The sequence below is a fragment of the Ciconia boyciana genome, chromosome 4 (assembly GCF_034638445.1).
Source record: "Ciconia boyciana chromosome 4, ASM3463844v1, whole genome shotgun sequence".
Taxonomy (NCBI): domain Eukaryota; kingdom Metazoa; phylum Chordata; class Aves; order Ciconiiformes; family Ciconiidae; genus Ciconia; species Ciconia boyciana.
In genome coordinates, this window is record NC_132937.1 from 659,451 (window position 1) to 671,562 (window position 12,112).

Consider the following 12,112-nt stretch of genomic DNA (forward strand, 5'->3'; position numbering starts at 1 on the left):
AAATCCATGGGGCAGCTGGAAGTCAAAGAGTGAGCTCTTGAGTCTTTACGTACAGTCGCTTGCTCACTTCCCCCCTGGTGGGATGGGAGACAGAATTGGAAGGGTAACGGTGAGAAAACTCATGGGTTGAGATAAAGACAGTTTCATAGGGAAAGCAAAAGCTGCACACGCAAGCAAAGCAAAACAAGGAATTCCTTCACTCCTTCCCATGGGCAGGCAGGTGTTCAGCCATCTCCAGGAAAGCAGGGCTCCATCACACATAACAGCTACTTGGGAAGATAAAACACAACTCCGAACGTCCTGCCTTCCTACTTCTTCCCCCAGCTTTTATTGCTGAGCGTGACGTCATATGGTCTGGGATACCCCTTTGGTCAGTTTGGGTCAGCTGTCCCAGCTTTGTCCCCTCCCAACTTCTTGTGCACCCCCAGCTACTCGCTGGTGGGGTGGGGTGAGAAGTAGAAAAGGCCTTGATGCTGTGCAAGCACTGCTCAGCAGGAACTAAAACATCCCTGAATTATCAACACTGTTTTCAGCACAAATCCAAAACATAGCCCCATACCAGCCACTATTAACAATTAACAATTAACTCTATCCCAGACAATTAACTCTATCCCAGCCAAAACCAGCACATTCTCCACCCCTTATTCCATACCATTTATGTCATGCTCAGGTCCCACACTATCCAATACATCCTCATTACCCACCCCCTTCCCATGCTTTGATATATACACAGCTATCGTTCCCTTTGTCTATGGACCACCCCTGTGAAATGTCTGTAAAATGTCCATAAATGTCCACAAAATGTCCACTGAGTTCATTTAGTCCATGACTTTGGGCTCCATCTCTTAGGGTGGTCACTCAGGACAGGAGAGGTGGTGTGTTGCATGGAGTTGCTGGGCACCAAAGCCAGCTCAGGTCGGGTCGCTGCTGCACTTGCACTGCTTCTGGTGAGGCTTGTCCTCCATTGGTTCAGGTGGTTCCTGCTATAGTAATTCCTATAACATGCAACTCAAATCATGGGTTACAACAATTTAAAGGTATTTCCATTACAATCTCCACCCCTGGTCTCTTTGGAATAGTCCTTAAGTTTTGACATTGCAATGAATTCCTCCTCTTGCCTCTAGCTTAGCTAGCAGCGAGAGGTTCCTGCTACAGTACCTTTGATATATGGCAGCCACAGCAGTGGTGACATACAGCATCATGTAATACTGGCATCATACAACTTAAATAATGGATTATTTTCACCCAGTATTAAATCCCCTTGAGGTACATATTGGACTCCCACATCCTTCTGCATTACCCACCAAGTGCACCCAGGTCCTTGAGCAAAAGCAATCCCATGAATGGGTTTGCCTTTTCCTGAGGAAGGAACCCAGACTGTTTTTCCCAGCCATTTCCTTATATGTACTACAAGGATCTTATCTCGTTCTGCAGTGCGCAGGGGTTTTGATTGGGCAGGGTCAGGTCAACTGACATATCCTCTAGTGTTAACTAGCCAAGAGGCTTCTGCTAAATGTGTATCCCAGTGTTTGAATGTCCCAGCACCCATTGCTCGCAGTGTAGTCTTTAACAGCCCATTGTATCCTTCGATTTTCCCGGAGGCTGGTGCATGATAGGGGATGTGATACACCCACTCAATGCCATGCTCTTTGGCCCAGGCGTCTATGAGGTTGTTTTGAAAATGAGTCCCGTTGTCTGACTCAGTTCTTTCAAGGGTGCCATGTGTCGCAGATGGAGTGAGTGTGCACTTAACTCGCAAGAGAGAAGTAAAAATATAGTTTGTTGGTACAGAATAGGGAGTTAACAAAGTTCAATGCGACAGTGTTTTAACAAGATTCGATGGCGAGGCACACTTGATTATTTACTGCATAGAGGACAGGGTCAGACAAAACTGTCAGGGAGACCCTCCCGTTGAGTCATGAGGTTCGGAAAAGGATCCCCTTGCTTCCTAAACTCCTTCTCAGAGAGGAGTCTAGGTGCGGCTAGATCCAGTCCTAGTCCCAGACTTGGTCAACGGTTTATGTCTAAAGGATTATATGTGTGCAATCAATCCTTTATATCACTTAGCTAAGATTTCAAAGTTTAGCATGCTATTAGTCACTTACCGAGGATCTGTTGCGGCAAGGAATCTCTCAACCTCGAGGAGTAACCTTGAGAGGCGTCCCTGCTCAAGGGGAGATCCTGGCGTGAACCCCCTGCCGTGCAGGAGAGCTCAAAGGGCCCTGGGCTGTCCACTATTTAAGGAGTAAGATGATTGACTTATGGTCATATTTGCATATCAGCAAGAGGTTTAGATCCCTGCTTCAGACAGCCCTTGGCTACTTTGTTGCCATTCATCCTCAAGGTCCAGGATAGCTGGATGCAGCTATCAGGATGACTCCCACTGATGGTTACTGCTTGTGCAGGGAGCTGGGGGTCAAGTCCACCCCTCGATCATGAGCCCATTTGTATGTTGCATACATTCCTAAATGTCCTGATGTGTCATGGGCCCACTGAGCTATAAATAATTCACCCTTATGTTGCCAGTCCAGATCCACCTGAGCCACTTCAATCTTAGCAGCCTGATCCACCTGCTGGTTGTTTTGATGTTCCTCAGTGGCCCGACTCTTGGGTACGTGAGCATCTACGCGACGTACTTTTACAACCAGGTTCTCTACCCGGGCAGCAATATCTTGCCACAATGCTGCAGCCCAGATGGGTTTGCCTCTGCACTGCCAGTTCCTCTGCTTCCATTGCTCTAGCCACCTCCATAGAGCATTTGCCACCATCCATGAATCAGTATAGATATAAAGCACTGGCAATTTTTCTCATTCAGCAATATCTAAAGTCAGCTGGATGGCTGTCATTTCTGCAAACTGACTCAATTCACCTTTTCCTTCAGCAGTTTCTGTGACTTGTCATATAGGACTCCAGACAGCAGCTTTCCACCTTCATTGTTTTCCCACAATACAACAGGACCCATCAGTGAACAGGGCATATTGCTTCTCATTTTTTGGTAATTTATTATACAGTGGAGCCTCTTCAGCATGCATCACCTCCCCTGGTGACACTCCGAAGTTTCGGCCCTCTGGCCAGTCCATGATCACTTCCAGAATTCCTGGGTGGTCAGGGTTACCTATTCGAGCCCGTTGTGTGATCAGTGCGACCCACTTACTCCCCGTAGCATCAGTTGCATGATGTGTAGAGGGGACCCTCCCTTTGAACATCCAGCCCAGCACAGGCAATTGAGGTGACAAAAGGAGCTGTGCTTCAGGACCAACCACTTCTGAAGCAGCTTGAATTCCCTTATATGCTGCCAATATCTCTTTTTTAGTTGGAGTGTAGTGGGCTTCAGATCCTCTATATCCCCAGCTCCAAAACCCTAGAGGTCAACCTTGAGTCTCCCCTGGTGCCTTCTGCCAGAGGCTCCAGGTGGGGCCGTTACCCCTGGCTGAGGTGTAGAGCACATTTTTCACATCTTGCCCTGCCCGGACTGGCCCAAGGGCTACTGCATGATCTATCTCCCCTTTAATTTGTTCAAAGGCTTGTCGTTGCTCAGGGCCCCATTTGACATCGTTCTTCTTCTGGGTCACTCGCTAGAGAGGGCTTACGATCAGACTGTAGTTTGGAATATGCATCCTCCAAAAAACCCACAACGCCTAAGAAAGCTTGTGTTTCCTTTTTGCTAGTTGGTGGAGACATGGCTGTTATTTTGTTAATCACATCCATTGGGATCTGACGACGTCCATCTTGCCATTTTATTCCTAAAAACTGGATCTCCTGTGCAGGTCCCTTGACCTTACTTTGTTTTATGGCAAAGCTGGCTTTCAGGAGGATCTGGACTATTTTCTTCCCTTTCTCAAAAACTTCCTCTGCTGTATTGCCCCACACGATGATGTCATCAATGTATTGCAGATGTTCTGGAGCTTCACCCTGTTCCAGCACCGTCTGGATCAGTCCATGGCAAATGGTGGGGCTGTGTTTCCACCCCTGGGGCAGTCGATTCCAAGTGTACTGGACGCCCCTCCATGTGAAAGCAAACTGTGGCCTGCACTCTGCTGCCAAAGGGATTGAGAAAAAACACGTTAGTGATATCACTTGTTGCATACCATTTGGTGGCCTTTGACTCCAGTTCGTATTGGAGTTCTATCATGTCTGGTATGGCAGCACTCGGCAGTGGTGTGACTTTGATCAGGCCTTGATAGTGCACTGTTAGATTTTCTAATCTGCATTAGATTTTCGCACTGGCCATATGGGAATATTAAAGGGTGAGCGAGTCTTACTCCTTGACTCACCAGTTGCCAAATCAGCTCATGGATGGGAGCCAGGGAGTCTCAGTTGGTGCGATATTGTCGCCGGTGCACTGTCATTGTAGCAATTGCCACCTGCTGTTTTTTAACCTGCAGCAATCCCACAACAGAAGCATCCTCTGAGAGACCAGGCAAGCTAGACATCTGTTTAATCTTCTCTGTATTCAAGGCAGCTATACCAAAAGCCCACCGATACCCTTCTGGGTCCTTGAAATACCCTCTCCTGAGGTAGTCTATGCCAAGGATGCACGGAGCCTCTGGGCCAGTCACAATGGGGTGCTTTTGCCACTCCTTCCCAGTTAGGCTCACTTTGGCCTCCAACACAGACAGTTCTTGGGATTGTCCCATCACTCCAGAAATACAGATGGATTCTGCCCCTTTGTAATCTGATGGTATTAGAGTACACTGTGCACCGGTGTCCACCAGAGCTTTATGCTCCCATGGGTCTGATGTGCCAGGCCATCGAGTTGACACAGTCCAGTAAACCTGGTTGTCCCTTTCCTCCACCTGGCTGGAGGCAGGGCCCCTCTGTTCCTGGTCGGAGTCCTCATTACTTGATTTTTGTAACTGCAAAACACAAGTCCCTTCATCAGGGTCAAAAGTACGATCAGGCCTTCTACTCTGCCCAACAGACACTGGAGCAGTGATTTTCCTGGATGGATGCTTTTTGGCTGTTGTTTTTCCTTTCAGTTCCTGTACCTAAGCTTCTAGTCTCCAGGCAGGTTCACCATCCCACTTCCTCATGTCCTCCCCCTGGTCACGCAGGAAGAACCACAGGGTTGCATGTGGTGTGCGCCACCAGTACCCTCTCCCTTGAACAGAAAACGCTGTTAATAGCTTAATAGCTCTCTAACAGCTGAGACCTTGGTTGGAGTGCATGAGGAAGGCCTATCCTTCTCGGATTGCTCAGACAATTTTGGGGTCAGTTTCTCCACAGCCAAGATGCAGGCCCATAGGGAGGAAGCAAGATTATCTTCATATTCTCGGAGTTGTCTGTCCAGTCCATTTGTAGTTGTTGCCTCCATGTCTGTCCAGTCCATTATCGCCAGGGTGTTGGAGTATGACGTCGGTGCATTTTGTACAAACTTTCGCCACATGGACCATGTGCACCGGATTTCATCCGGGTCTTTGGATACCTGGTTGTCATCCAGGTTGTTATAGATCACCTCCACCACGGCTAATTCCCTCAGATACTGGATACCTCAATGGTGGTCCATTTGCTTTGGGAATTTGCAAGTTCTTCCTTGAAGGGATACCTGTCCTTCACACTTGACAGGAGTCGCCGCCAAAGACTGAGGACTCCTGCCCTGTTTCCAATCCCTTTGTCAATGGCCTTATCCTTAGCAAGGGATCCCAGCTGCTGGGCTTTCTTACCCTCTAATTCCTGACTACTGGCCCCAATATCCCAGCATCAGAGTAACCAGCTGAGAATTAGCTTGCCTGGTTGACAGCTAAAATCTTTTCGCATATCTCGCAGCTCACTTAGGGATAGGGATCAGGTGGTTTCTGTCTCATTTATGATTTCAGTCTCTTCCTCCTGTTCTTGTGACTGCTCTGCTGCAGAACAGGCAGCCTCCTCTGGTTCTTTCTCCTGCTCCCTCTTAGGAGAAGCTTCTTCATCTCTTACTGAACAAGTTGACTTCTGCTTCCACTGTTTCTTTTTAGTTATAGGGGCGACTGATATAGTGTCTGGTTTAGCCATAGTGTCTGTTGGTATGTTTTCCCTCTCTTCTCCCTGAGGGTGCTGCATAATATTGAGCAGTGCTTGGTAGATGCTGGCCAGGGCCCAGCATAGTGCAGTAAGTTGTGCCTCTTTGGAATAGACAGGGCATTTTTTTTTCAAACATTGTATCATTTCATCAGGATCCTGCAGTTGTTTGGGAGTGAAGTTCCAGACCACTGGAAGTGAGAAGTTCTCTAGATACCTGCCCATATTCTCCCACATGCCTTGCCACCCATGACCATACTGTCGCGGGGCCTGGGTCATATTTGTAAATCGCTTGATAACCTTAGACAAAACCGAAGCAATATTCCCAAGAAATACCAATAGAAATATTTTAACTACCCAAGGATGTTCAAGATACTGAAAAGTTGTTGTAACAAGGGAGAAAACATCACAGAAGAAGGTGGTGAAGGTGCCATTCTGTATTTCCTCCACAAAAAACCTCTCAGGGGAAGAAGTATAATTGCTAATTGTCTCCATGAGGTGGTACCCGAAGTACAGTAATGGCTTCAATACAGAGCCCAAATACCAGATTAAGCTCAAGGTCACTGTTTTAATAACAAATATCGCAGGCAAAACATCACTAATCACTGCAGAGCACAGCAAACTGCAAAAGCCAACACCAACCTTTAACATGTACAGCAAAAAAAAAAAGAGCATGGCACAGATCAGATAAACTAATATCGAGAACAGATGAAGCAATATCGTGACCCGCAACTGTTAACAGATATAAATCCCCTCCAATATGCTCTGGTCAATCTGTTGTTATCTCAAACCCTTTGAGCCCCATGTTGGGCACCAAAAAGGACTGTCGTGGTTTAACCCCAGCCAGCAATTAAGTCCCACACAGCTGCTCGCTCACTCCCCTCACAGTGGGATAGGGGAGAGAATAGGAAGAGTAAAAGTGAGAAAACTTGTGGGCTGAGGTAAAGACAGCTTAATAGGGAAAGCAAAAGCTGCACGCGTGCAAGCAAAGCAAAACAAGGAATCCATTCAGTACTTCCCATGGGCAGGCAGGTGTTCAGCCATCTCCAGGAAAGCAGGGCTCCATCACGCATAATGGTTACTTAGGAAGACAAACGCCATCACTCCAAATGTCCCCCCTTTCTTCTTCTTCCCCAGCTTTATGTACTGAGCATGACGCCATATGGTATGGAATAGCCCTTTGGTCAGTCGGGGTCAGCTGTCCCAGCTGTGTCCCCTCCCAGCTTCTTGTGCACCCCCAGCCTCCTCGCTGGTGGGGTGGGGTGAGGAGCAGCAAAGGCCTTGACTCGGTGTCAGCACTGCTCAGCAGGAACTAAACCATCCCTGTGTTACCAACACTGTTTCCAGCACAGATCCAAAACACAGCCCCATGCTAGCTACTGTGAAGAAAATTAACTCTGTCCCAGCCAAAACCAGTTCAGCATTACATGTTGATCATTCAAAAATTGCTATGCCCTGAAGAAGATATGTTGTGCAATGCAGTGGCAGCAAAGGACAACAGAATCACACTGATTTTTTGGATGGTTCAGGAAGGGCTGAGGTGCAACATAGAAAACAGTCACTTGCTTTCCCTGGTCTTGCTATGCTACTAGACCAGTAGGGCAGACCAAGGTATAGGAGGAAACTCTGAACAGAAAACAGTTGCAGGACTTATGCATTTGAGGTGAAGACAAAGGCCGAAGTAGGGGCTTCCTCTGTAACTGTTGCCTGCTGTATACAAGAACATGGGAAATCAAGCCACATATTTGCCACTGGGAACACATTTTAGAGCATTGCTTCTTTGAATGAGACCGGTGCTTTGATGAATCTTCATCCTGTTAGGCTCGTATGTGGGAAACTACTGTGCTCAAACTATACCAACTCACCTTGTATTATCTCTAAGTAAGTCAACAGCATAGAAATTATTTTCAAGTATGTTTATCACAGCCAATATAAAACAAAGAATGGCATCTCAGAGCCTCTCAGATGAAGCCACTAATAGCAAGAAAAGCTGTTACTGCCATTCTAAAAACTGATGAAACAAAAGTATATATAAAGAACAAAGCCCTACCTAGCAGTCTACCTAGGGGTTTTTTTTGTACACTCCTGTTCAGAAAACATACCCCCAAATTATGAAATTTATACCCTGCTCTGATGAATCAGGCAATAAGTTGAGGCTATACTGGCAGTGTAAAATGAACAGTGCCCTATGTCCACACTGAGAAGTTTATGTGTGTGTACATGTGTGTTGTCCAAGTACCTGAACACACACATAAAAGCACATGGGTGCAACAAGGTAAATGCATGTACAGCATTCAGCACAGGTTGGATACCAAGCTTTTCACATGCATATATGCAAATATCTTATTTGTCCTCATCAGTTTCACAAGCTTTGCTGCATATATCCTTCTGGAGGAACAGCTGAAAAATGTCTTATGTGTAACTATGCCACAATATGCAAGCATATCATGGAAAAGGAAAATAGCGAATTATGTAATTAAAGAACCCCAAGCAATTTGGCCAGTAAAACATGCTGTGGTCTCCTTGGTAGCCTTTCAGGGAGCAACAAAATTGGTTTAATTGGTCAGCCTCTCTGAAGGGAAGTTTTGACTTTTGATTTTTTATTCATCAAACAAGAAAATATAAATATACTCTTTGTCTTTGGAAACTGGACATGGACAAAATATGGCAATGCAGAAAAAGGAAAAGAAAAGCACAGCATTACCAAGCATGTGTGAGGGGAAAAAAAAATTTTTTCCTACCATCTCACACAGCATACAACCAGAGGCCATTTCACATCTTTATATTCTCTCAACAGTACAAATATATTTCACATACAAAACCCTGGGGAGAAATTACTGGAGAGGAACTCTATAGAGTTATATGCCAGCTTACCACGTGGCTTTTTGTGACACAAAAGTGACTTTTCCCAACATCACCCACCACCACGAGCCATCGGATGCAGATTTAATGGCCCAAGCCCCAGATGTTGCCACCCGTGAGAACAGGATTTGGGCACTGCGGATGTTGTGGCACAGGCTGCAAGGCCCCAGCGGCTCACTCCCGTACAGCCGAGGTATATAACAGAGCCCTATACCTTGGGCAACTCAGTAAAAAATAAGCTTTTGCTGACAAATGCAATCATGCATTATTTTTTTCTTGCAGAACAGATATTGGTAAAGTGTTAAATGATGTTTTGACAACACTGTTAAAGGACTGTTTTAAACCAGCTGTTTATCCCACAGGCTTTCTAGGCCTGGAAATAGAAAAATATATCTAAATTTTTTTTGTACTGGTAGCTTATGGCCTCAGTCCAGCAATCCCCGAGGAGACCATGTCAATAGTGCTGGACTAAGCCCTAGCACTTGAGACGCACCCTGACACTTTACTGAGAAATGCAAACAACAAGTCCACAATAATACTAATTTCTAATGCAAATTATAAGATCACTATTACTAATATGAGTATTGGCATCAGAAAGTTGCCAAGCATCTCAGACATATTTCATGCTGACGACAATTTGCTAGCATTGCCACAGTCTGCCAGAGGAAATATTTCAGGAGCCTGGAGCTGGCACTAGGGATGGGGGCATTGCTCCCCCATGGTGGCTGTGCCAAGAGCTGCCAACACTGCCGCAGCATTTCACTGCGGAATTAACGCCTTTTTCCCTTTCAGGCAACAGCTCTCAGGGTCTGCCACCCTGTGCTGGTTTTGGCTGGGATAGAGTTAATTTTCTTCACAGTAGCTAGTATGGGACTATGTTCTGGATTTGTGCTGGAAACAGTGTTGATGATACAGGGATGTTTTAGTTCCTGCTGAGCAGTGCTGACACAGAGTCAAGGCCTTTTCTGCTCCTCACCCCACCCCACCAGTGCATGGGCTGGGGGTGCACAAGAAGCTGGGAGGGGACACGGCTGGGACAGCTGACCCCAACTGGCCAAAGGGCTATTCCATACCATATGGCGTCATGCTCAGCATATAAAGCTGGGGAAGAAGAAGGAAGGGGGGGACGTTCAGAGTGATGGCGTTTGTCTTCCCAAGTAACTGTTACGCGTGATGGAGCCCTGCTTTCCTGGAGATGGCTGAACACCGGCCTGCCCATGGGAAGTGGTGAAGGAATTCCTTGCTTTGCTTTGCTTGTGTGCACGGCTTTTGCTTTCCCTATTAAACTGTCTTTATCTCAACCCTTATCTCAACCATTTTCTCACTTTTACTCTTCTGATTCTCTCCCCCATCCCACTGTGGGGGGAGTGAGCGAGCGGCTGTGTGGTGCTTAGTTGCCCACTGGGGTTAAACCACGACACACCCAGACAGAAAGAATGAATACAAGGCCCTGTAAAATAGCCCTCAGAAAGCTTGGCCTCAGACCCGCATGCTCCCTGGGGGAGCAGGGTTTGGTGAGCACCCAGCAAAGCTGCAGTAAAGCAAGGCATTGGGCTCAAGCAACTTACACACAGCCCTTCACGAAACACACGGTGGGGGAAAAAACCCTATCATGAACACACAGGTTTCTCCAAATCATAAAAGGCCGTTTATACAATTCTTTTTCTGTGGATTATAAAATCAGGTAGAGTCACTGAGAAGTACAACAAAAGTAAAAAGGTACACTGAAGAACTGCATTATATGTATGAAAACATATATTCCTGTCCACATGTGGTTCACGGTTTTGATTTCCTTCCCCATTGCTATTGGTTGTCACACATACATAACAAGCGCCAGAGTGTGAGGAAAGCTGCATTTATTCACACTGCTGTTTGCTGAGTTTGGTTTGTTTGTTTGTTTGTTTTGCAGGTTTTTGTCCCAGAGTCTGACAAACAGCATCACAATTACCAAGGATTCTGGTGAGACCAGCAATGCTTCTGCAACATTACCCAGTATGGCCAGCAATGGTTTTAAGCTCATAGATGAGCATTTAACTGCTGCAGTGCCCTTTAAATCAATGTGTTAGGTACATGCATTAATATTTAACATTGAAAAGCAATATAAAAATGTGGCAATGCTGCACATAAATAAATGCATTTAATTCAATACAGTTAAATTTGGCCTGCTGTATTGACTTTTGCAATTAAAAACAGAAGCACAAATAGCCCACTTACTGAAAGAAAGAAACAAAATAAATGTGATGCCCTGGGGAAAATATACCCAAAGACTAAAAAAATAACTATATGAAAGGATAGGTTAAAATCTGAAATACAAAACACATTTATTTTATTGTAGGCTAAGCATTCTGAAAGTGCTTGTGTGATGCTATAGCAGTATTGCCCTTACAGAAAATGTATGTTGAAGAAGGAAGGTGTCGTGGTTTACACTCAGTCAGCAACTAAACACCAAACAGCCACTCACTCACCCTCCCCCACTGACCCCCGGTGGGATGGGGGAAAGAATCGGAAAAAAAAAGTAAAACCCATGGGTTGAGATAAAGACAGTTTAATAGGAGAGCAGAGGAAGAGAAAATAATAATAATAGTAATAATGATAAAAGAATATACAAAACAAGTGATGCACAATGCAATTGCTCACCGACTGTCGTGGTTTAGCCCCAGCTGGCAACTAAGCACCACACAGCCGCTCTCTCACTCCCCCCCCCAGTGGGATGGGGGAGAGAATCGGAAGAGCAAAAGTAAGAAAACTCGTGGGTTGAGACAAGAACAGTTTAATAATTGGAACAAAATAATAATAATAATAATAATAATAATAATGAATTATACTGAGAAGGAATACAATGAGAGAGAAAGAGGAACAAAACCCAAGGGAGGGAAACAAAAGGGAAAGGGAAAAAAAAAAAAAAAAAATAATACAATAAAATAAAATTATACAACCGCTCACCACCCGCCGACCGACGCCCAGCCAGTCCCCGAGCGGCGATCGCAACCCCCCGGCCAACTCCCCCAGTTTATATACTGGGCATGACATCATATGGTATGGAATAGCCCTTTGGTCAGTTTGGATCAACTATCCTGGATGTGCCCCCTCCCATTTCTTGGGCGCCTGGCAGAGCATGAGAAGCTGGGGAAAAAAAAACAAAAACAAAAAAAAAGGTCCTTGACCAATGTAAATACCGCTTAGCGACAGCCAAAACATCAGCGTGTTATCAATATCATTCTCATACTAAAATCCAAAGCACTGCACTATACCA